At 46.1% G+C, this 22,294-nt stretch overlaps 1 protein-coding gene across 26 annotated transcripts in view; it reads left to right on the forward strand.

The window, feature by feature from the left end:
• COMMD10 (COMM domain containing 10) overlaps positions 1–22,294 on the forward strand; it is a 286,085-nt gene that overhangs the window by 246,376 nt on the left and 17,415 nt on the right. For 25 of the 26 annotated variants that reach the window (XM_057307469.1, XM_057307465.1, XM_057307459.1 and 22 more), the window contains 2 exons: positions 2,085–2,272; positions 15,233–15,373. The gene's annotated coding sequence lies outside the window, so the exon portion shown is untranslated. The remainder of the gene's footprint in view (positions 1–2,084; positions 2,273–15,232; positions 15,374–22,294) is intronic. The other variant, XM_057307477.1, reaches the window with a different exon arrangement.

Raw genomic sequence — 22,294 nt, forward strand, 5'->3', positions numbered from 1 at the left:
AACTTGGAGCATCTCAGCTGTGGTCACAAGATATGTGGATATGGATTTACTCTTGAATGGGCTCTTGCCGGATGGATTTGATGGGAAAAGAAAGACAAGAAAAATAAGAGAATTCATAAAGCAGTCATCATTAATGGTAAACCATGGTATGAAGCAGAACAAGGAGGCAAGTGAGGATATCAGGAGATATATATATATCTCCTTATATATAGAACCTCCTTATATATAAATAATCTTTGCATATATATGTGTATATATGTTATTTTGGTATATGTTTTGTATCTTTATAAAGAAAGATACAAAGATGGTAAAGTCAATGGATTGATATCAGGGAGATGTGATTTCAGGGTTTGGAACACAAGCATGAGACTGGCTGAGGGGGGAGTAGAGATTAAAGATTGTTAGAGCTGAGGAGGTCATGCAAGGTGTGGAATGGTCCACTATTCTACCAGGTTGTTAAGTCACCAAAAATGGTGACAGGAATAGGCATGGAGAGCCAGACGCTAGAGTCATTAATGAATGAAGGACCGTAGACTGGTAGGCAACAGTTGCAAGTAAGGGGCAGGTAGTAAAGTGTGGCATGAATTTCAAAGGATCCGGGGGTTTTGAAGGAGGAGGGAATGGAATTGAGTTACAAGTACAGTGGGACACCTCCCCCACCCTCGAGCCCTCTGATACAAGGAGAATGAAGGCAAGGCCCCAGTAGTGTCCACTTGAGAGGCTGCAGACAAGGTGGCGTTCACAGGGGGCTGCCAACTTTCCATTCGGGCAAGATATGAAGAGACCTTACAACAGAAGACAAAAAGCACAGAGAGAGGCGCTTGGTGGTGACAGATCCTGTGTGTTGGGATGCATAGTATGTAAAGGTTGGGAACATGGGCAAGGAGTGAGACACAGAGACAATACTTGCCTTGTAGGATTATTGCCAATTTGAGAGTAAGTTTATATAAGTGGCCAGTAGAGGATCTGGTGAAGATGATGGTGAAGATGATGATGATGAAGATGATGATGATGGTGGTGGTGGTGGTGGTGGTGGTCATGGTGGTAGTCAAGGTGATGATGGTGATGATAATGATCTCAAGTAGAGCAAGAGTTAAGGACACATTTCAGGTAAAGTCAGGAGAAGCATGGTCTAGGATTCAAGTGTCCTTGAGTCTCGTCCTGGTTCCTCTATGACTAGCTGTATGGCCTGAAACAAATCAATCCCCTTTCTTCTCTGGGCCATGGTTTCTTCATCTATAAAGTGACAGGGGTGGATAACATCAGTGGCTGTCACTCAGAAGTGGCAGAGTGGTCGTGTGTAAAATATAGATGATAATTTCCTGAAACACTTTTCAAAATGTGTATTTGCTCCCCCCTCTAAGCCCCCCAGCGTCTCCTTACCATCCCCAAGAGGTCAAATCTCATTCTCAGGTGAAGGGCCCAGAAGGTGCATTTTTAAAAAGTCTTCCACGTGATAGAATAAATGCGCCTCCCCCCCAGGTCCAGCCCTCTTTTTTTTTTTCTTTAGGGAACTGCTGTGCCAAGAAGCTGGTCTTTCCTCTCCCAAATGTCATTGCTCAGAAAGTGATAGTGAGAAAGATGTGGTTTGTCAGGCAGAGCTGGGTCAGAGCATTTATCAGAGGGACCAGATGCCCTGAGCTCTGCCTTTGGTGGGCAGATGGCCAAAGAGCAGGCAGAGTTATTTTTACAGCTTTATTCTTTGGGCATTTCCCCCATTGAAATGCATAAGAATGAGCACTGAATCAGCACAGCTCAGTTTTCTTGCTGTTGTTTTTGGGTTTTTGTTGAATATCAGACCACACCATGCTGTTGGCCAGCCTAGGCATTGGCTATCCTTGAGCAGGGTGGCCCCTTGGCCAGTCCTCAGGGGGGAGCATAGGAAGTAGAGGTACAGTGGTGGGAATGAACCCAGCACACCAACCACAGGCCTGTGTCAGGCACCCGTCTGTGCCCAGCACCTAGAAATGTATTCAGCACATAGTAGGGATGCTACAAATACTTGTTAAACTGAAATTGAAGGGAAAGTAGCAGTAGCCCAAAAGGATAACAATTTAGGGGTATTCATTGGTTTTCAACTGCAGGAGAAAGCATGGCTGCAGAGAACTACAATGTTGTGCCGAGCCAAACTAGCATCAAAGTGGAAGGGCAGAATAAAATCACTGACATGCAAGGACTCGACCCCCACAGACCCGCTCTGAGCAGATACACGCGACTGTTTCTAGCAAGAAGAAAAATGACCTTAAGAAAGTGATCAAGTCACCGGAAAGTGGTAAGCCAATAAACCTATAAGTTTAGTAGTTAAATCTAAAAAGTTTTTGATGGCACGGTGTGAAAAGTATTTCAGTGTGGTGGGTTTGGGATGGAGAAGAAAGAAAAAGCAGGCTAATTTTGGAATTGTATCAAATCAATAGATAACTTTTCAGGGAAAGTTTAGAGATATTGACAAATACCAGAGATTCATAGAAAGGTATGTGCTTAAATGTGTTTCCAAGTGTAAGGATGATCACCAGAAAAAAGTAGAAATAGGATATATAATGTCAAAACTTCTGGAGGAAAAAAGAAATTCAAAGAATTCAAAATCCATTAGAACAGATGGTAGAAAAAAAAGGGGGGGAAGCTAACAAAGATATTTTTAAAATTGGAGACATGGAAAACATTAAATAAGGCTATAGAAATATCCAGTTATATTAGTTATCACAATATATGTAAATGGTCTAAGTTTCTCCTATTGAAAGACAGAGACTCACCAATTGGGTAAAATAAAATCCACTGTGGGCCATGATGTTAGAGTTCCTACTGCCAAATATTGATATTAGTTACACTAAAATTTTTGCCAGTATGTCAGGTATAACATTGCTATTGTATTTTGTGTTACCTTGCATACTAATGAGGTTGAGCATCTTTACATGTGTTTTTGGCTATTCCAGTTTGGCTATTATGTGAATGGCTTATTCCTGTCCTCTGTCCACCCTTTTATACATTTTGGCCTGTTCTTATTGATTTGTAGACTTTCTCTATAAATTTGGAAAGTAACCTTTTGTCAGCCTCATACATTGCAATATCCTGTCCTTGTCTTTGATTTGTCTTTTCATTTTGTTTGTGGTATTTTTGAACTAGACTTGCTTAAAATGTAATGTAACCAAATTTTATAGACTATACTTACTGTGACTTGTTTAAGAAATTGTTTTGTATTTGAAAGTCATAACCAGATTCTTCCTAGCCCAAATACTACTTCCTTGGGAGAGTCTTCTCCAGTCCCTCAAAGTAGATCATGTCTCGTTGTATGCTCTTGTGATACTGTTTTCTCTCTTTTGTACTTATCCCAGCTGTCATTATACATTTATTTGTGCGATTGACATAAAGTCTGACTCCTCCATATAAGACATGATCTGATATTCTCTCTTTCATTGTAGTATCTCTAGGGCGTAACTATCATAGTTCCTGCCATGTGATAGCTAACACTTCCTAAGTTCTTATTTTATGCAATCATTATTCTAGGACTTCACATGTACTCGTTTAATAGTTACGACAGACACATAAGAGAGGAACCACATTGTCCACATTTTAATGATATAGAAACTGGGGCACAGAGAGGCTAAGTGACATAGTCACTGTCACACAGCTAGTCAGTACCAGAGCCAGGATTCACACCCAGGTGGTCCGGCTCCATACCCTTTGCTCTCAGCTGTTAACGTATGTTCCTCCAAGGGTTGGAACTCAACAAATGTTTACTGGATGAAATGAATAAGAAAAAAATCCACAATTTTGGCATAGTTTTCTCAGAAATAGAAATATCGTTATTTAAAAAAAGAAAACCGGTATATTTGAATAAAGAAACTACAAGCTGTATAAGTTATTTTTATCTGAATTACATATATTCTTTCAAATACTTATGGCGCAGTAACAAAAATGTACTATCTACTATGACTCAAAGGAAATCTCAATAAATATTAAGTAGCTGAATGTATTTAAATATATTTACTAGCCAAATGCAATAATACTGTAAATTAACTACAGAAGGAGAGCAAAAAACCACTTTTTGTTGTTGGTGGTGGTGTTCTTCTAAGTATAATTTACACTGTCAAATGCACAAGGATTCAGTGTGCAGCTCATAGAATTTTGATGTACACACCTCAGTAGTCATCATTCAGCTGAAGATCTAGAACATTTCCGTCACTCCAAAAAGATTCCTCCTGCCCCTTTCCAGTCATTCACCCATCCAGAGACAACCACTGTCTGTTCTCAAACTTGATGTACTATTTACAGTAGTTATACAGTAGATATTCTTTTGTATCTGGCTTCTTCCACTCAGTATAATATTTTTGAGATGCATTCTTGATAGTTTGTGTGGCAACAGTTTATTTCTTATTTATTTATTCATTTCTTCTTTTTTAAAAGATTTTATTATTTATTTATTTAGAGAGCGTGAGTTGGGGAAGGGGCAGAGGGAGAGGGAGAGAAAGAATCTCAAGCAGAGTCCATGCTGAGTGCGGAGCCTGACGTAGGGCTCAATCCCATGACCCGGAAATCATAACCTGAGCTGAAATCAAGAGTCAGATGCTTAACCGACCGAGTCACCCAGGTGCCCCTATTTATTCATTTCTTAAGTAGTATCTCTCTATGCAGATATATCACTGCTTGGTAATCCGGATTTCAGTTTGGGGTTATTGTGCATAAGGCTAATAGAGACATTTTTGTACAAGGATTTTTCTGAACATATGCGTTCATTTCTCTTGGAATACATACCTCGTAACAGAATCTCTGGTTTGTAGGGTGGGAGTCGGCTTAATTTTATTAGAAACTGCCAAAAAACTACCACCCTTTTCTGAAATGGTCGTGCCATTTTATACTTTCATCAGCGACGTAGGAGAGTTTTTGCTGTACTTCCGCACCAACCTTTGATATTTTAACATCTTTTCAATGGCAGCCCTTTGGTGGATGTCAAATGGTATTTCACTGTAGTTTTAATTTGCGTTTCCCTGATGACTGCTAATGTTGACTACCTTTCACACGTGTTTTTGGCCATTCACGTGTATTCTTGACGAGCTGACTGTTCAAATTTTTATTCATTTTATAATGAGCTGTCTTTTCAGTATTGATTTGTAGGAGTTCTTTATGTCTTCTAGGTACAATTACCAGGACATTTTAGTACAGACTTTTAAATAACTCCTAGGTTAAAGAGAAATCTTACTGAAATGACAAAGAACTCAGGAGTAAATGACAATGTGAGCACAGTAGTAGACAAAAAGTTTGTGGGATGCGTGCAAAATGATACTCAGAGGACATTTTATAGCTTGAAGTGTATCCTAGTTAGATAGCGAGGCAGGTTTTTTTCAAGGATTTTATTTTGGGGGCACCTGGGTGGCTCAGTTGGTTAGGTGTCTCACTCTTAATTTCTGCTCAAGTCATGATGTCAGGGTTGTGAGATCGAGTCCTGTTTTGGGCTCTGCTGGGCATGGAGCCTGCTTAAGATTCTCTCTCTCCCTCTCCCTCTGCCCCCACCTCATGCACATGTTCTCTCTCTTTGTAAAAAAAAAAAAAAAGAAAGAAAGAAAAGAAAAGAAAAGAAAAAAAGAAATGTTATTTTTAAGTAATCTCTACACCAACATGGGGCTCAAATTCACAACCCTGACATCAAGAATCATATGCTCCACCAACTGAGCCAGCCAGGCGCCCCATCAAAGATTTTTTAAAAATAAACTGAACTTATGAATCAAGAAGCTAGATAACAAATTATAAAGTAATCCCCCAAAAGATAGAAGGAAAGAATAAATAAACATGAGAATATGTGGGGTTAGTGGAGTAAATGCAAAAAAGAAAAATGACGACGGCTTTGATCGAGGCCAATTACGAACAAGGAGGAAATTAATGAAACATTAGAAATAAGAAAGGACGTATATTGTGTTAGGAGATTTGAAACATAAAAACACACCATACTCAACTTTTTAAGATAAATTTGCAAATGGGGATTTTAAAATGGGTGATTTCCTGGTAAATATAAATTCTAAAATTGACTAAAGAGAGAGAAATAATTACAGAAACATGTAAAAGTTAGGCCAAGTTAGTCATAAAGCTCAGATCACCAAGAAACAGATAATTTTGGGGTTATATCACTTCTTTCAGAGCACAGGATAAACTTGGAAGCTTCTCATCTCATCTGTGAGGCTTGCGTAACCATATAACAAGACTAAACAAGGATATCGGGGCGGAGGGGAAGAAAATATAGATCAATCACATTTATGAACAAAGACACCAAAATCCTAAATAAAACATTAGTAAATTAAATCCATTTGTGTACTAAAAGAATACTTCATCTTAACTAAGTAGGGCTTATCCTTGGAATGCCAGGATATTTCAACATGAGGAAATCTATTAATGCAGTTCATTTGATCAGGAGTTAAGAGAAAAAACCCATAAAGTCATCCTGATAGATTCTGAAAAAAATATTTTAATGAGTTCAACGAAGTCCCATTTATGATGTAATGAACGACTTAACAAAAAAGAATTAAAACAGACTCATTTTAACAAAGGAAAGAAACCCCTCTACAAACGTCATATTCAATGGTGAATCACTAGTTTGAAATCAGGAACAAAGACAAACGCTATTATTATTCGACATCCTAGCTAATGGAATAAAATAGTATAAAATAACAAAATGTATAAATATTGAAAAAGAAGAGACAAAGCTGTTTTTACTTGCAGACCATATAATTGTCTGTTTGGAAAATCCTTGCAAATCAGCTGAAATATGATCTGAACTGATAAGAGAATTTCAGCAAGTTGGCCAGATACTACACCCATTAAGAAGCAATTGCAAAATGTCATGAGAAAAAAAAGAAGATGACATTTTTGGAACTCTAAGCTACCCAGAATAAACTGAAAAATGTGTAAGAACGACCCAGGGAAAAAAAAAAACCAAATGGAAACAATTTCCCACCAATTGAAGGAAACTACGAACTGTAGGAATTACGAAGGGGCCTGTATGGATGAGATGGGCCCACGCTGTAACAGTTGACCAATGACTTCCCATTAAGACCATGGCTTTACTCTCTCTCATATAGGGTTTCCCAAAATTTAAATTCACGATTCCATGCACTTGTCAAAATTAGATGTTATTTTAGCCCCTTACCCTGATGACCCTAAGCCGTTTGTTTATTTGTTTTTCAAATTGAGGTGTAGGTTTTGCAGAACTGAAAGCTCACCCCAGAATGACCGCTGGCCATGTGTTCACGGCTCAGTTCAAGCAAGTCAGTCGCTGTGGTTTCTAGAAAGAAATAAAGTGGGTTGGAGGGGTGAAGACAGCTCTTGGCTGGTCTTCGGGCAGCAGGGAAAGACTGGGATCTGGTAACAATAGTGATCATGGAACCATGGAGTTAATGTTATCAAAGCATATGGGGGGTGGGGAGTTAGAGGAATGTCTGTCCTATGGTTATCCTGAGATATTTTCTCAGTATCTTTTGAGGACTGAGTTCATGTGCCATTTTCCTGCTTTCAGAGATAGGCTGGCATCAACAGTGGCAGTTCTCAAGCTCTCGTGCGTTTGTATGTGTGTGCCACGTATTTGAAACTGGCTTGCAGACCCATTGAGGCATAATCCTCGCATCCTGGCTGGGGTCTGCAAGACATTGGGACCTACCTTGAGAGTGAATTTTTTCAAGGGCTTTGAAGCTTAAGGGGGACACAGTGAAAAAGCATTAGATGGTCAAGGTTCTTGGAACCCTGATAAAACATTTTAACACCTTAGTTGCTCCCAGTCCCAGGAGCGCAGTCTAGGCTGATGAGAGATAAATTCGCATCAGGAACACTTAGGCTACACTGGGGATTTGCCTCTTTCTCCAGTGACCTTTGTCTGCATGGACAATGGAGACTGTGGGGCTGGGTGATTTCCAGCTGGGGACAGGAGTCCGGGAAACCACCCGCTGATCATTGCCCTTCTCCCAACCCTCCTAAGGTCCCTGAGAGCAAAGCAGGCAACCTACTCCAGGCCCATTTTGACATCTGGCCGATGACAGAGGGAGTAGCAGAAGCAGGGGAGGGAGTTTGCCGGGATTAGGGCAGGACTGAACTTGAGGGAAAGTGGGCCGCTCCGGAAAGGTGGGCTGTTCGTCTTCCTGAGTTTTTGTGTTCTCTTCTGCAAATCCCACCTCTCCCTACCTGGTCAGGCGTAGCCAACACACCTGCCAGGCAAAGTTCTTCTGGGACGCCAGCAAGCCGGGTACGATCTCCACTCCACGTCAGGTTTTGCATCTGTTCTCAAGTTCACGGCTTAGCTCTGCCTTCAGTCCAGTTAGCATAATGACATGCATTGTCTTTGCTTGGAGGTACCTCCTGTCCTGGGGGGAAGGAGGTTGAATACTTGAGTTTCAGAATATGATGATGAGATCCATGCCACAAAACGAGGAGCCCGGTATTTAGCTGGCCAGCTTCCTTTCAGGCTAACGGGGGACATCCCACAGAGTGGAGATTTTAAAGCAATAACATCCAAGCGCTTAGAGAGGTATTTTAAAGCCACAATTTAAAATTATAATCCTATTAAAAAACCAACAGGTTTGGCAGTAATGAGATTTTTTTTTTCCCCCAGAATTCTTACTTTGCATTCGACCCTGAATGTGCCTGCTTCCCCCTCCCCTTGGAGCATCAACTGTTAGGCTGTTCGTGGGGTTTGACATCGAGTTCATTTGGCTCCAGCCACTCTGAAAAAAGGGAGATTTTTTGTTGTGTTTGGTTAGGTGTTTTATTTGTTCGTTGGTTTGTTTGTTTTGCTTGTAAAATCTACATTCTTGAGGGCATTTGGAAAGGGTACTTGAGTGGAATTCAGTATCTTTACAAGGCTGAAAAATCAAATAATCACATGATGAAAAGGAAGGCCAGAAATGGACATTGCCTGAGTTTGCCAGATTTTGTTCCAGAGGTTGGTAACCTTCTGTTTCAAAACAGGAAAGAAGCGAAATCGTGGGGAGTCACCTACACACGGGCTTTGCTAGATAATTATTCAGCTGACAGTTCAGGGAGCTTAACAAACCCTGCTCTCCGGTCTCTGAAGACTGAATTCATTATGTCTTAAACAAGGAAAAAAAAAAAAATCCCCTTTGGGATTTTCAGATCTGAGTGCTTTCTTTAAATATGTGGTTTACCTGTTTAAGGTCTTGGCAAAGAAAATAGAAATGCCTATCTTAACAGTTACATCTCAGGCTTTAATTATTCCTATTTTTGATCTTGTAGCTGTAACTCTAAATTAAACAGTCTTCCTTTAATGTGGGTAGGTGCTTTTAAAAAAGCCTTTCAACTTGTAGACTTAAAAAAAAATTTTTTTTCCCTTGCGTGAACAGCTTGGGTGGGGAGAGAAAAAAAAGTGCCAACTACGGCCTTTTTGTTTTACTGGGAAGCTGATGGGCAATTATTTGGAAATGTCTGGAGTGTATTGTGCCACATAGACGGGCGAGGTGTGAGGAGTGCTCAGAGTTGCCCACGGGCTGGGGGGAGGGGGGGCAGGAGATAGACAGGTGCGTACTTTCTTCCCACCCTGTCTTTTACCAGCACCTTCTGTGAAGGTAACTTTGTTCCTGAGCCGCTTTCAGGATGGTGAGGATTGGGGTTGGGGTCTGGGTAGGAAGGAGGATGTGGCGTAGGGTTTGGGAACATGATTTCCATGACTTTTCCCCACGTGGCCAAAAAAGACAGGTGTCCCTCCAAGAATGCTCCCTTAATTCTCCTCCTCTGTTGTGGAAGACTTTACAAAGATGGCTCTTGAGGAGAGATATTAAGAAGAACCGAAGCAGCCCACCTTTAGGGAGAGCGAGGGATAGAGCCTCAATCCCCTCTTTCTTCCATATCCCACCTTGGTGTGGGGTTGAGCCTGGTGACGGTGGCAAGGTTGACATGTTAGGGTATATTGAGTTTTTTTAAATTAAGTCTCCATCAGTTGGTAAAATACAGATATATATTTCTCTGCGTGTAGCTGGGGAAGGGTGGCTCTACAGAAACGTAAGTAAACAGTTCCGGAAGAAGAGGAACTGTCCCCAGAACAGGAAGGACTGAGCTGCCCCTGGATCATGATAAACAGGCAGAGCGAGAGAGAGTCCAACTGTGTGTTGCAACACAGTGGATTAACTGTGCGTCCTGGTGGAGAGCTGACTGGACAGTCTCTACTCCTTCCCTCCTGCAAGGTCAAACCTCTGACGAACCCACGGATTAGGAGATGTCCCTGAGGCATCAGAACACAGCGACAGAGCAGTCAGCAGGAATATGGGATTTGCTGTGTTCCAGACGCTCTTGCAACTGCTTTCCCTGCGTCCTCTCATCCAGTCCTCAGGACAAGTCTGTAAAGGAGGAGCTATGATTAGCCTTGTGCTACGGTTGCAGAAAAGGAGACGCAGCAAGTTTAAGTAACTCGGCTCAAGCCGCATGCATGGGAAGCAGCAATTGCAGTGCGGGTAGTCTGAGACCAGAGTCCATGCTAGGCATGACTGAACATGTAATAGTAAAAACACAGATTGAGATAAACAGTAAGTGCAAGTAGGAGATGCCGCTGTGACCGAGACTTGGAGGACATCAGATGGATGGTGGGAAGTTCTTCTGGAGGGACTCAGATGTAGTCCAGAGGAGGAGAGGAGAAGGAGGCTTTTCCATGTGTCTTATCGGAGCCACAACCCAGAGTCATGAAGTCCCTACTGCCTTGCAGCTCAATGTGGCCTCTGTCTCAGGGCAGGTGATCTCTAGTGGGAATCAGGTGGAAATGGTCCCCTGCTCTGTTGACTTCCGCCTGCCCCCCACCTGCTCCAGGGGCTGACTACCTGCGGGTGATAGGGAAGTGCGCCCCCTGCTGGTGGTGGATTTGCAGGCTCAGGGCTGTGCCGGTGCAGTCTAAGTTGGTAGACTTGGTCCAAGTTGGGAGACCAGTCCAGAGGGAGGATGAGCTGCTTGCTAATGGTTGCCACTGGTGGAGAGATACCAGATGGTTCGTGGAATTGCCTACCAGCCAACAGAGAAGCTCAGTAGACTCAGTACCAATAGACGCTGAACATCAGAACGCTGTCTCCAGCATGACCCTAGGAAGGAGTTACCCTCTCCTCCTCACAATGAAGGCAGTGTGGGCTTGGGGAGGGCCGCTTGACCCTAGCTAGTCAGCTGGCAAATGCCAGAGGCAGAATGAGTGAACCGAGGCTACGCGCTCGATCCCATCGGCTTAGCGGTGGGGGCCACGCAGAGACTCTGGCTATTCCTCTTTGTGCCAAATTATACAACCTCTCTTTTCTAATTAAGCTTGGGTGCGTTCGAGTGCCCCAACCTCACCTAAAGGTTATTTTATGATTCCCATGGAACTCTAATGAACGGAGGTGTGATTGCAGTCGTCGGGGCTTTGAGGACGGTGGCAGAAATGACTAATTTCTTACCTTCATCAACAAATGGCTGAGGCGGTGCTATAAGACTGAGTGAAGTCACAGGTGCAAAAAAAATCGGGGCTGTTGGCTCACAGCCATGAACCCCTTCATGCTCTCCACAAACCAGAAGGTTCTTCAGCCCACACTCCTTCTCTGAGATGAGACATGGAGATCATATCAGACTTAGCTCCTGTGATGCTCTGTCCTTGGGAGGCTTTGGGGGAACAGAGAAGGGTTTTGGGGACCCTTGGGACACAACAAAATATGAACTACGTGGTACTAAACACTGTCTACCTGCTAAGTATTTGGCATCAGCTCTCTCACTGAATTAGTGCACCAACCTTACGAAGTGAGGACTGTTTCAAACCCAGTTTGCGGATGAGGAGATTAAAACCTTAGTAGATGAAGTCTCTTGTCCGAGAGTTGTGGCCCCAGAGCATAAGCCTAACCATTAGGAATATTCTCTCTCCCACTCTGATGACATTAGCTTACACACAGCTGTTGGAATGGGTTGAGTGTGTGGTCCAAAAGGAAACCTGGTTCTGCCCTATTTTTCAGGCCCCTGACCCCTTGGCCTGGGAGGCCGTGGGAGCCCTGAAGAGGGCGGTCACCCAGCTCTAAGAGGAAGGAAGCACCTCATCATTTCCCCACATGAAGCCTCCCACTTCCTCACCTCCAAATGGATTTGGAAGAACTTCTAGGGTTCGGCCAGGGATGAAGGGTCTGAGGGATACAAAGGGGTCTTCAGGGCTACGTTGTCTCAGGTCTGGTCAGGGGGTCCAAATATATCTTTAAAAGCCAAATCTGAGTGATAGGCTGGAAACTTCAAAGTTTATATCAAGAAAAGGAGTTTGTAAACTACAACTAGGACTAGATACACAGGATGATTTTCCCAGGTGGTGTTTCCCTCAGAGGAAATTGTAATTTGTAATTGTAATTACAATTGTAATACAAAGCATGGGATTCACTCAAAGATACCTCCCTCCACAACTTGCCTCAAGTGTAGGGCTCAAATTAACACAGGTAGCCTTGAAATTTCCTCTCCAAATGGTGGTACGTATTTTGGAAGTGAGAATATCTTTGGAGATAGATCATTTTTGACACTGATACAATCTCTCCATTTTATAGCTGAGGAAAATGAGACCAGGCTTTCTCAAGGTCATTCCTTGGCTGACAAGGCTGAGACTTGAACCCATGTCTCTTAGCCAAACAAATCCAAATCCCCAGACTTGATTATGGCCAGTGGCTCACTCATGCCTTTGAGGGCTTGAGGCTTTTGTATAGGTCAGGAGCATCTGGAGAAATCCCTCCTCATGATCCCTCTTCTCAGAAGAAAATGTGATATTCAGGCTGTTATAATGTAGTCTTAAAGAATAATGTTTAGGAACTCATGGGTGGACTTTTAAACATCCAATTCCCTGCTTCCATGAGAACAAAATAGAAACTTGTTGAAAACCTATCCAAAATATTTGATATCACACGCATGCCTTTGTCACTAGAGTTTAATAAGCAAAACAAACATTTTCACGTGACTCAAGATCCTGCAATATCTCAAGGTCATTGTCCTAGAGATCTCTGTGTGAAGCTTCTAAGAAATCACCTGGTCTGACATTTTTTTTTTTAAAGATTTTATTTATTTATTTGACAGAGATAGAGACAGCCAGCGAGAGAGGGAACACAAGCAGGGGGAGTGGGAGAGGAAGAAGCAGGCTCATAGTGGAAGAGCCTGATGTGGGGCTCGATCCCAGAACGCTGGGATCACACCCTGAGCCGAAGGCAGACGCTTAACTGCTGTGCCACCCAGGCGCCCCTGGTCTGACATTTTTTAACTGACTTTTTTTGGCCTTTTGACCTTTTGTGTTTATAAGAGTAGATGGTTAAATGTCTAATTAATTGAGAAGTTATGGTTGGTTGAATTCTGGTTAGTTGAGGTCTCTGCTCTACCAAATAGACTGTAAAGAATATTTAATGGGCATAGAAACACCTTGATATTTGTAATACTACTGTGCATTCTTCCTCACATAGAGCGTGTTCACTGTAAATCCTATGGGAAAAAAGTAAAACACCTGAGTGACACCCAGTTTAGAATGTCCCTGTCTTGTAAAGTCTCTCATCTTGTGTCACTGTCTACAAGGCTCAAGGAATCAGAAAGAACAGGGTTTTGACCTCTCCTCAGGCCACATTTGCTCTGTGCCCCTGCTGCTGGCCCCACCCAGAGGGAGACATGAGGGCTGCCTTCTTCCCTGCTGTGACTTCCGTGTTTCGAGTCTTCAAATGGGCAGCCCTTCCGGCAGGAGAGATCAGGTGCCCATCTTCCTCCCGCTGAGACAGTCAGGTTACTCCGTAATCTGTATAAATGGCAGTGCCTTCGCCTGCTTTGGATCATCTTCTCTGGGTCCTAAGAGCTTTTGTCCTCCTTCTTTTAATGAAATAGAATAGCAACAATTAAATGTATTCTTAATGTAATCACCATTTCCCTTCTGGGCCTTGGGAAAGCAAGTCTCCTTAAGTCGTCTGGGGTGGGTGTGTGTGTGTGTGTGTGTGTGTGTGTGTGTGTGTGTGTGTGTTTTCCACAGGCTTATTTTCAGGGAAGGGATAGAGCCTTCTTGAAGCTAGACAAAGTAAAGAGAGCTAGTGTTTAGGTCTATGGGCAACAATGAGGAAGTCTAGAAACCTAGGACAGAGACCAAGGTAGAGGTACCTGGGTCATCTGGAAATGGAGCAGAAGGATTCAAGGGGGCTCCAGCAGAGTCGTCACCCAAGTACTACATCATCAAGACAAAATGCCTACATTCAAGTGTCCCTTGGTATCAAGGGATACCAAGTGTCCCTCTAGCTCACTCCTGGCCATCAATGGCTTCTTGTGCTTGTCCATTGCCGCAGCTCACCCTTACCTTTGGCTGCTTCGGTTCTAAATTTACTTCATGACTCTTCAGAAGTAATTTCTCCCACCAGTGGGAAATTCTCTTATTCATGGCTCCTGTTCAAGAGAGAGAGAAAGAAGGAGACAGACAGAGAAAGACAGAGGGAATGTAATAGATTCAGTTCTTTCTCTTCCTTTTATTGAGTTATTTTCTTGGACATCCTATGGCTCATAGGTCATTGAAAAGGTATCAAATGGTTTCTTTTTGTGGGTTAGGCCTCCAACCCCTGACCCAATAAGCTGTGTAGGAGGGATATGGATGGGGGAGAATGGTTCAAAGGTAGGCCCACCTAAGCTGCAAGGGCTTTACATGGCTTGGTTTCCCTTTGAATAGAGTACCCACCAGCATTTGAGTGGCTTTTTAGAGGATCCAGAATCTATCCATAAACTATTGCTTCCACGAAAGACCTGGTTCCATAGGAGACCTGAAAAAGCTGGGAGAAAGTGAGAAATGTGTCTTTGGCTCTTACAATCCAATACACATTTTTCAATATGAGAACAAAGCCCATGGGTGACCTGGCTGTTTTGGAGTGGAATAGGAGAGACACACCCACAGCCTCTGTGCCTGCCCCGTGCCCAAACTTCCAGTCCTACTCTGGAATCAAAACCGTATCTTCATCACCAGCACACGTGTGCACACGCCAGGAGGCAGGGACAGGAACACAGGGGCTTGGGGAACGTGTGAAACTGCCCTGCGGTCTTGATTGGGAAGTCTCCCATTGCCCCTGTCTTGTTGGCCTGAACCAAGCAGCCGGCAGTAGCTCCTGCCCTTTCAGACAGAAATGCCTACAGAGCTGCTATTGTTTCCCTTAGGTGACAAATGCCATGAGCCTGGGCCAGCCAAGCCATCCTGGAGTCCAGCTGCTTCCGCGCTACCACATGAGAAGGGTGCTTTGTTTTAATTGTCACATTTGTTGTTTGGAAGGATGCTCTTCAACCACGGAATTTTCTGGGTGACCTTTCTGTAAGAATTGCATGCAAATGTCCCAGTGGAAGGTCGTGATTGGTCTGGAAAGGTTATCTCCATTTGTCTAGACGGCCGTCTTCACAAAAGAAGAAAGTTCAGGTAAGGAGCCCAGGGCTGGGGTGTAGGCGGGGAGAAAGGTCATCTGGTCTACCCCACTCTGTCTGCTGAGCCCCACCTGCAGGAGGCTGCGTCCATTTGCTCCTGGCCTCCCATGGTTTGCCTCGGCCTAGAATAACCCCGCTGGCTGAGGCGCCATCTTGAAGCTTGCCCCAGATCGCCCGTTTCCTGGGAACAGGCTCCCTTTGAGCAGACGTAATGCATCCTCCAGTTGCCCTGAGATAAGCCATGTAGCGAACTCTCTCATCCGAACACCTGAGGCTCTCTCGATAGATTCTGGAAGGGTTTGTTGAGGGGACAACTTACTAATGGTTTGCTCTTCAAACAACACGATTTGAACAATTGCCCTTTCTGAACCAGATCCAAACCAAACCAAAACCCAGAATCTCTCTGGAAACTCGGCTGAGGTGAATGTGCTCCTTATTACCACAGAGCAATCTGATAACCCCCTCTCCCCAACCTCAGGCTGGCAACGGGAGAGGGATGGATTTTCAATGAGACACACGCAGATTGAAGCTGCCAGGGAGAAAGGCCTCTGTCGTGATTTATGTGTGTGGAGGGGTGGGAGGTAGATTTCTGGCCCCTCTGCCTGGTCACTCTCGCTGAAATCAGACTGTTTATTTTCCTTCTGGGTAGATGCCTTGAGGCAGCATTATTAACCTTGGAGGTCACCCAGGGCAGGGGTGGGAGAGAGGGGAGGCAGGGAGCATGAAGCCTTGGACGGCGCAGTGCGTGAGGGAGAGTAGAGAAGGTTCCAGAGGCGTGAGGGGATTGCCATGACAGAGGAGTGCGAGGTTCTAATGAATCATGTCAGCTGTTGACTGGGGATTCACAACAGCTGCACGCACAAGCTGGGGCACAGTCCTTGGGGGAGCAGGTGGTGGTGACGTGAGGGCCGGCCTGCCCCGACCTGCCTCCGTTAGCTGTAATTATGCTTGTGACTTCTGCTCGGGGGACAGCAAGGAGCCATCCAGGCCTGTCGGGACTACCAGAGCCCCGCATTTTGAGCCCGTGGTCAGTCAGCTGTAAAAATGGGCCACAGTTGGCAACAACAGAAGGAGTCGGAGGCCTGAAGCAATTTTTCTTTGAAATCAGCTTCTAAATTGCAGGGAGTCCGAGTAAATTGACACATTTACTAGCTTGAGCTCCTTTCCCTGTTCCCGCTTCATTGCCTTGGCCCGGCCTCTCCTCGATGGAGCTGTCCTGGGCCTGGGGGGCGGGGGTCGCTCTGCTCTGTTTGGGGGGAAAGGGGGGTGATTTCTCTGGGCACACATTTTCATTGCTGACACTAACGAGTGCGGAGTGCATTTCAATTTACCAACTGAAAACCCTTTTTTCACAAAAGAGACCCGTAATCTGCCAGGGTGGGGGGCGGGGGCCCCCATAAAATAAAAAGCAAAGAAGTAGCAAGTGCACATTGCACGATAGATACAGGTTGCCGCACAGGGTAGGCTCCCTGGCCCATCTGGCCTCCCGGGTAGAGAAAGCCACTTCCTTAGGTGGCAGAATTCTCTGATAATGTAGCCAGCGTGAATCCCGGCATGTTTCCCGCCCTCACGGGAGCTGAAATCACATGACAGAGCAGGGCCTCGGGAGTCTCCCGATCGATAGGCTGCTTAGCAGCTGCAACATCTTCCTCGCTCCGCCTGGATCTGCTGCCCGGCCCCGGGCAGCCTTGACGTTGTCGGGGAGGAAGGTGGCATTGACCGTGGTCGGTCTCTGGGCGTTTGAGCGATGGAGCTGCGGGCGCAGGCGGGAATGCAGATCCCTGTGCGGCTGCTGGCTGGCTGGGCACAGGATTTCATCCTAAGTCTTAGGCTCCTGGTCCCTCAGTGGGGAGCGCAGCAACTACGTGAGGCAGCGACGAGGTCCCAGCACCAGCATACCGTACCTGCCCTGAGTGAGCATCTGCTAGTTTTCATGCTCACAGGAGATCGTCAGGCTCACATTTTTCATTCCCAACGCTGGGGGAGCTCAGGCAGGGGGGGATCAAGTCCTAGCATCATCCTCAATGTGAGCCCCGACTTTCTGCCTCCTATTCCGTACACACAGTCCTCTAGCGAGCTGGGTCGGGGCCTTTTGAACTCTGACCTCTGCTCCTTTGCTGTTGCCCTCCTCCTCCCTCCCCGATCTGTCTGTCCTCACGCGCTGGTGGAAGTCTCACTCCTCTGGGGAGTCTCCCCCAAATCCCCCAGAAGGATTCCTAGAGCACTCATTAGCACCGCTTGTCTCTTACCCAGTGTAACACTGTGATATTAATTAGCTGCCGGTGAATCCACGTTGCTGCTGAAGCCAGAGGGCACGAGCGGCTTTCTCTGTGTCTTTACATTTTCCTTACTCCCCAGCCCAGGGGCTTGGCGCCAAATAGGTGCTCAGCCAATGCCGGCGAATTCACCGGCCGCCGTAAAAATACAGAGTGGGCTAAAAACTGGCCAGAGGACCAGAGCTTGTCGGGATTGTCTGTGGAATTGACCAAGCACCTTCTAGGCCCAGGGATGGGGCAGTGAACAAAACACACAGGACAAGAATGCACGCCCTGCGCTGGGCTCAGTGGTTCTTCTGCAGGTGGGCGCGAGGGACGTGGAGGTGGAAGGTCCCCACGCTCTTGACAAGTATCAGGGTGGTTTGTACTCTAGCTAAACTGGGGCTGCAGTCCCCTGAATTCCCTATCCCAAATGGTTCCAGGTGAGCACTCGGCCTGAGACCAAAATTGGGAAGCGGGAGGTAGAGCAAGGGCTGGAGTTCTCAAGGTTGAAATGTGTTGCGGGGAGACTGGCTACTGTATCAGCTTGTCCACACCCAGGGGGCACGGGGCAGCCCCTAGCTTTGGGGGTCTGCTACCTCCCCCCAGACCCCCTGCAGCTTCTCCCAGCCCAGCTGTGCAGCACGGGGGGCCAGCCGCTCCTGCATGCCACCCGGAGCATCAAGGTGACAGGAGACAGAAACAGGTTCCGCTCCCCGTGCAGGTTCTGGCTGTCATGTGAGTCTCAGCTCCCCTTTGCAGGTTCCAGTTTGTTCTTGCTGTCACCCACATCCCACTTTCTTCTCGCCTGATGGCCTGGCTGACCTCTAGTCATGCACAGACTGCCTGGCTAGCCCCCTCCAGCTCAATCTAGCCCCTCCAGGCTGTACAGCTCCTTCCTTGGGAAATCACCCACAGTGGTTCTGCTTCCCTGAGTCAATGCCGCCTGATCCCCGGCGGATAGCAGATCCCGTGTGTGGCCCCTCCTACGGCAGGTAGGGTGGTGGCCACGCCTTGTCGTCTAAGAGGGTTCACGTGCTCTGAGTCGGCATGGACCCTGAAAAGCCCCATCGTAGGGGCGAGGGACTGGGGCGCCCACTGCTCCCTGTCTCTCCTCGGCTGTTCAGGTCCAGGCTGGGGTCGCTGCAGAAGTGGTGGGACTTCCTTGTGCACATGACCACGACTGGAGGAACAGTCGGATCATCAAGGAACGCGTGTGAGAAAGATGCACAAGGTGCCTCGGGTGGCCATGACTGGCCTGGCTTCAGTGAGAGATCCCCGGGAATCCCATTTCCCAGATTCAGGGTATGCATTTGCCTTCCAAGCAGCAGCGGCAGCTGGACCTGGTCCTCCAGTGAGGATACGCAGGCACTAGCTGGGGCCGCAAGCATTTTCATAGGAGTCGTCCCTTGGGACACAGCGCTGGAGGCACGTTCCCGCGGGGCCAAACACGGCCCTCCCGAGCAGCAAGCCTGGGTGGATCCCAGGCAGGTCGAGATGAGGAAAAACATCCAAAATGGATGTAAAATACGCAACAATGTAAATATTCACGTGAGGAAAACATAGGGACAGGGAAAAAGGAAAGAAATGGAAACAGTAAACCTCCCGAGAGGCTGGGATATGGAGTGATAAAATGGAATCTCCAAGTCTGTCACCAGAGTGCCATAACTTTGTCATCCTTCCCACGCAGTGCTGTGCTATTTTGGGTTCTGGTTTGTTGTTTCTCTTTTCTTTTCCCCCTCTCTCACCTCTGTGTGCCCAAGATGTCTGACAGACAAACGCGTAAAAAAAATGCTTTATTTTCCCCTGCATGGATGGAGAATTTATTACCAGAAACGCATCTCCGAGCTGTCTCCTCCGTGTCATCATGCTCTGCCCTGCAAAAGATCTCATCTGAGAGCAGAAACCTAATTAATTTGCCCACGATGGTCTTGTGCCCAGGAACTGAAACCCTGTTGCTCTTCACTCCGAGGATTCTTTCCCTTAGCCATGGATCCAAGCCGAACGGAAAACACCTGCCAGCCTCCCTTCTTGCAAAGACAATGTGCGTCCCCTCCCCCTGACACACACGGTGTCCACGCTTTCTCTGTCCTGCTTTGTCCAATTTCCTTTGTCAATGGGAAAAAAAGGCAAAACAAAACAACAGAAAGAAACTTGGAACTCTTTTGAGGACAAGGAAGGAGAAGCCAGAGGAAGTGGAAACATTTGATGTTATCTGATTACCATCTGCTCACCTAAGTGAGACACTGAATCACATGAACAATCGAGAGCCTGGATAAACCACCAGGAGGCAGGTGGTCGTCCTTGACCATGCCACACCTTCCCTCTCGGCCTTTCTAGCCCAGCCTCCTCTGCTTTGGGAGGGCTGCAACCCTCCACCTGGCACCTCTTCCCGCCCTGGATGATGCTGGAGCTGTAGGCTGCGCCCCCCGGGCTCTGGGTGGTCTCCCCTCTTCACCTACATTGTCCGGCCGAGCGAGCGAGGGGCCAGCCGTCCTTGGTGGGCATCACTCTGCCTGGAGCCCTGAGGCCGGGGCACCCCTGTACAGATCACACTAGAGGCTAGGTTGTCCTGAGAATGGTATTTTCAGCAGTGGGACTGGCCATGAAACTTAAGGAAAGAAGCCTGCCATCCATCTCCGGCAGGGAGGGCACAGGACAGGCCAATAGACTGGTCACCAGCCAGCCCGAGTGGCCATCTGCTACGATCAAATCATTTCTCCTTGGAACATGGTGACACTTCACCGTAAAAAGGGAACTGAGCCAGTTGGGGACATCAACTTGGGCCCATTCCAGCTCTGGTAATAAAAAGTTCCGTTTCCCTGGGAAGGTTTTGCAGTGACAGCAAAAGGGCTACTGCCAGGCGCCCCCAAACCCTCTCATTTCTCCTCGCGTCCCCAGGCAGATGCTCTTATATCCTGCCATTTATATGCTTCTCTGTGAGGGAGTCAGACCTAAATGAGCCCCACAGTCTGCTTGGAAGATTTATTTTGCAATAGAAAATGCATGACCTCCTCTCCCCAAACTACCTTCAATCCTACCTCACAGGAGTCCCCTTTAACTCTTGACCTGGACGTTTACCATTCCTGGGCAAGCTCTGTGTTTTCTCTCTTCCTTCTAAGACCACATCATGTCTACGTGGAGATCATCTTCTCCAGTGTTTCAGTTTCCCAAATGCATCCATTCTTAAGGTTGAGCACAAATGCTACCTCCTCCACGAAGCCTTGGCTGAGACCCAGTGCTCCTGCTGCCCACCCAGAGGGGATCTTCTTTTCTAGATTTCCCTAGAATTCCCCTATTGGGGGTACCCTATTTTAGGGGTCCCATTCGTATCAGCACCATTAAATGGTTGTCTAGCTACATAGTACTGTGGTTAAGTATGTGGCTACTGGAGGCAGATTTTCTGGGTGCAAACCTGGGCTTAGGTATTTACTGTGTGACGTTGGGCAAATTGTTTAAACTGTCTGTGCATTAGTTTCTCTATTTGTGAGATGGGGATAATAACTACCACTTATGACTGCTGTGCAAATTAAATGAGCAAATCTATGTCGAGTATGTGGAACTGGGACTAGCAATGCTCAAGAAAGGTGGTTGTGTTTATTACTACTACTACTACTATTATTATTATTATGGCAGGGGTCCATCTTATCTATCTACCACATAGTGTTTTGCATATTGATGCATGTTTACTTATAAATAAATAGATGGCCAATGGATCCGTAAGACTACCATTCTTTTCAAATTGATCCCATTTTCCTCCATTCATTTTGAGTTACAGGGGACTTGATCAAACTGATTTAGACTTTACATGATATTGTTAACACACTTCATAAATATAATACATCAGATGATCATTCTTTCTACTTCAGCACGTCCTCTCATGCCGTCACTGCCCAGAGGCAATATCGAGATGCTCTTGGTGGCATTGTGTGGAGGTGGCAAAAAGCCAGTCCTGGCCCTCTCCGCATCCATAGCTCAAATCAAGCCTTTTAGCAATAGATGAATAATAAACAAATCAGGGTTCCTGGGTGGCTCAGTCTGTTAAGCATCTGACTCTTGATTTCTTCTAAGGTCATGATCTCAGGGTCCTGCGATGGAGAGAGCCCTGCATGGGGCTCCTTGCTCAGCAGGGAGTCTGCTTGAGATTATCTCTCCCTCTCTCTCTGCTCCTCTCCCAGCTCATGCATGTGCTCTCTCTAAATAAATAAATAAAATCTTAAAAATAAACAAATCACTGGTGGCCTAGGCCTCTCTTGAAGTGCCTGGCATCTTGCGATATGGTTTGGCCCACCATGCAGAGACCGGCCCAGTAAGGCCAGAGGTGGGTTCTAGAAGTAGAAGTTAGTGATTCAGATACACCCCAGTTCTAGGAGGGGCCTTGGGGAAGCCATGGGATTTTTGTCATAGACCTGGTGTGAACTCTCAAATTTGGGAGGTGTCTCTACACAAGTATTGGTATCCATAGTCCTGGCCTGAGGATCATTTGTAAAAGGCCCTAGTGGACTTGGCTAAAACTGGGTTCTGCTGGCTCTTGTCCTACCTCTCTTTGGAATTCTAGAGCACGTGAGAGAAATATGGGGCTGGGAAAGAATGGGGAGAAAGGAGTCGGGGGCATAGAGAGAGGGAGAGAGAGAATATGAATGAATGACCAGGGAGAAGAA

This window comes from Ursus arctos, unplaced genomic scaffold (assembly GCF_023065955.2).
Source record: "Ursus arctos isolate Adak ecotype North America unplaced genomic scaffold, UrsArc2.0 scaffold_5, whole genome shotgun sequence".
Classification (NCBI taxonomy): Eukaryota; Metazoa; Chordata; class Mammalia; order Carnivora; family Ursidae; genus Ursus; species Ursus arctos.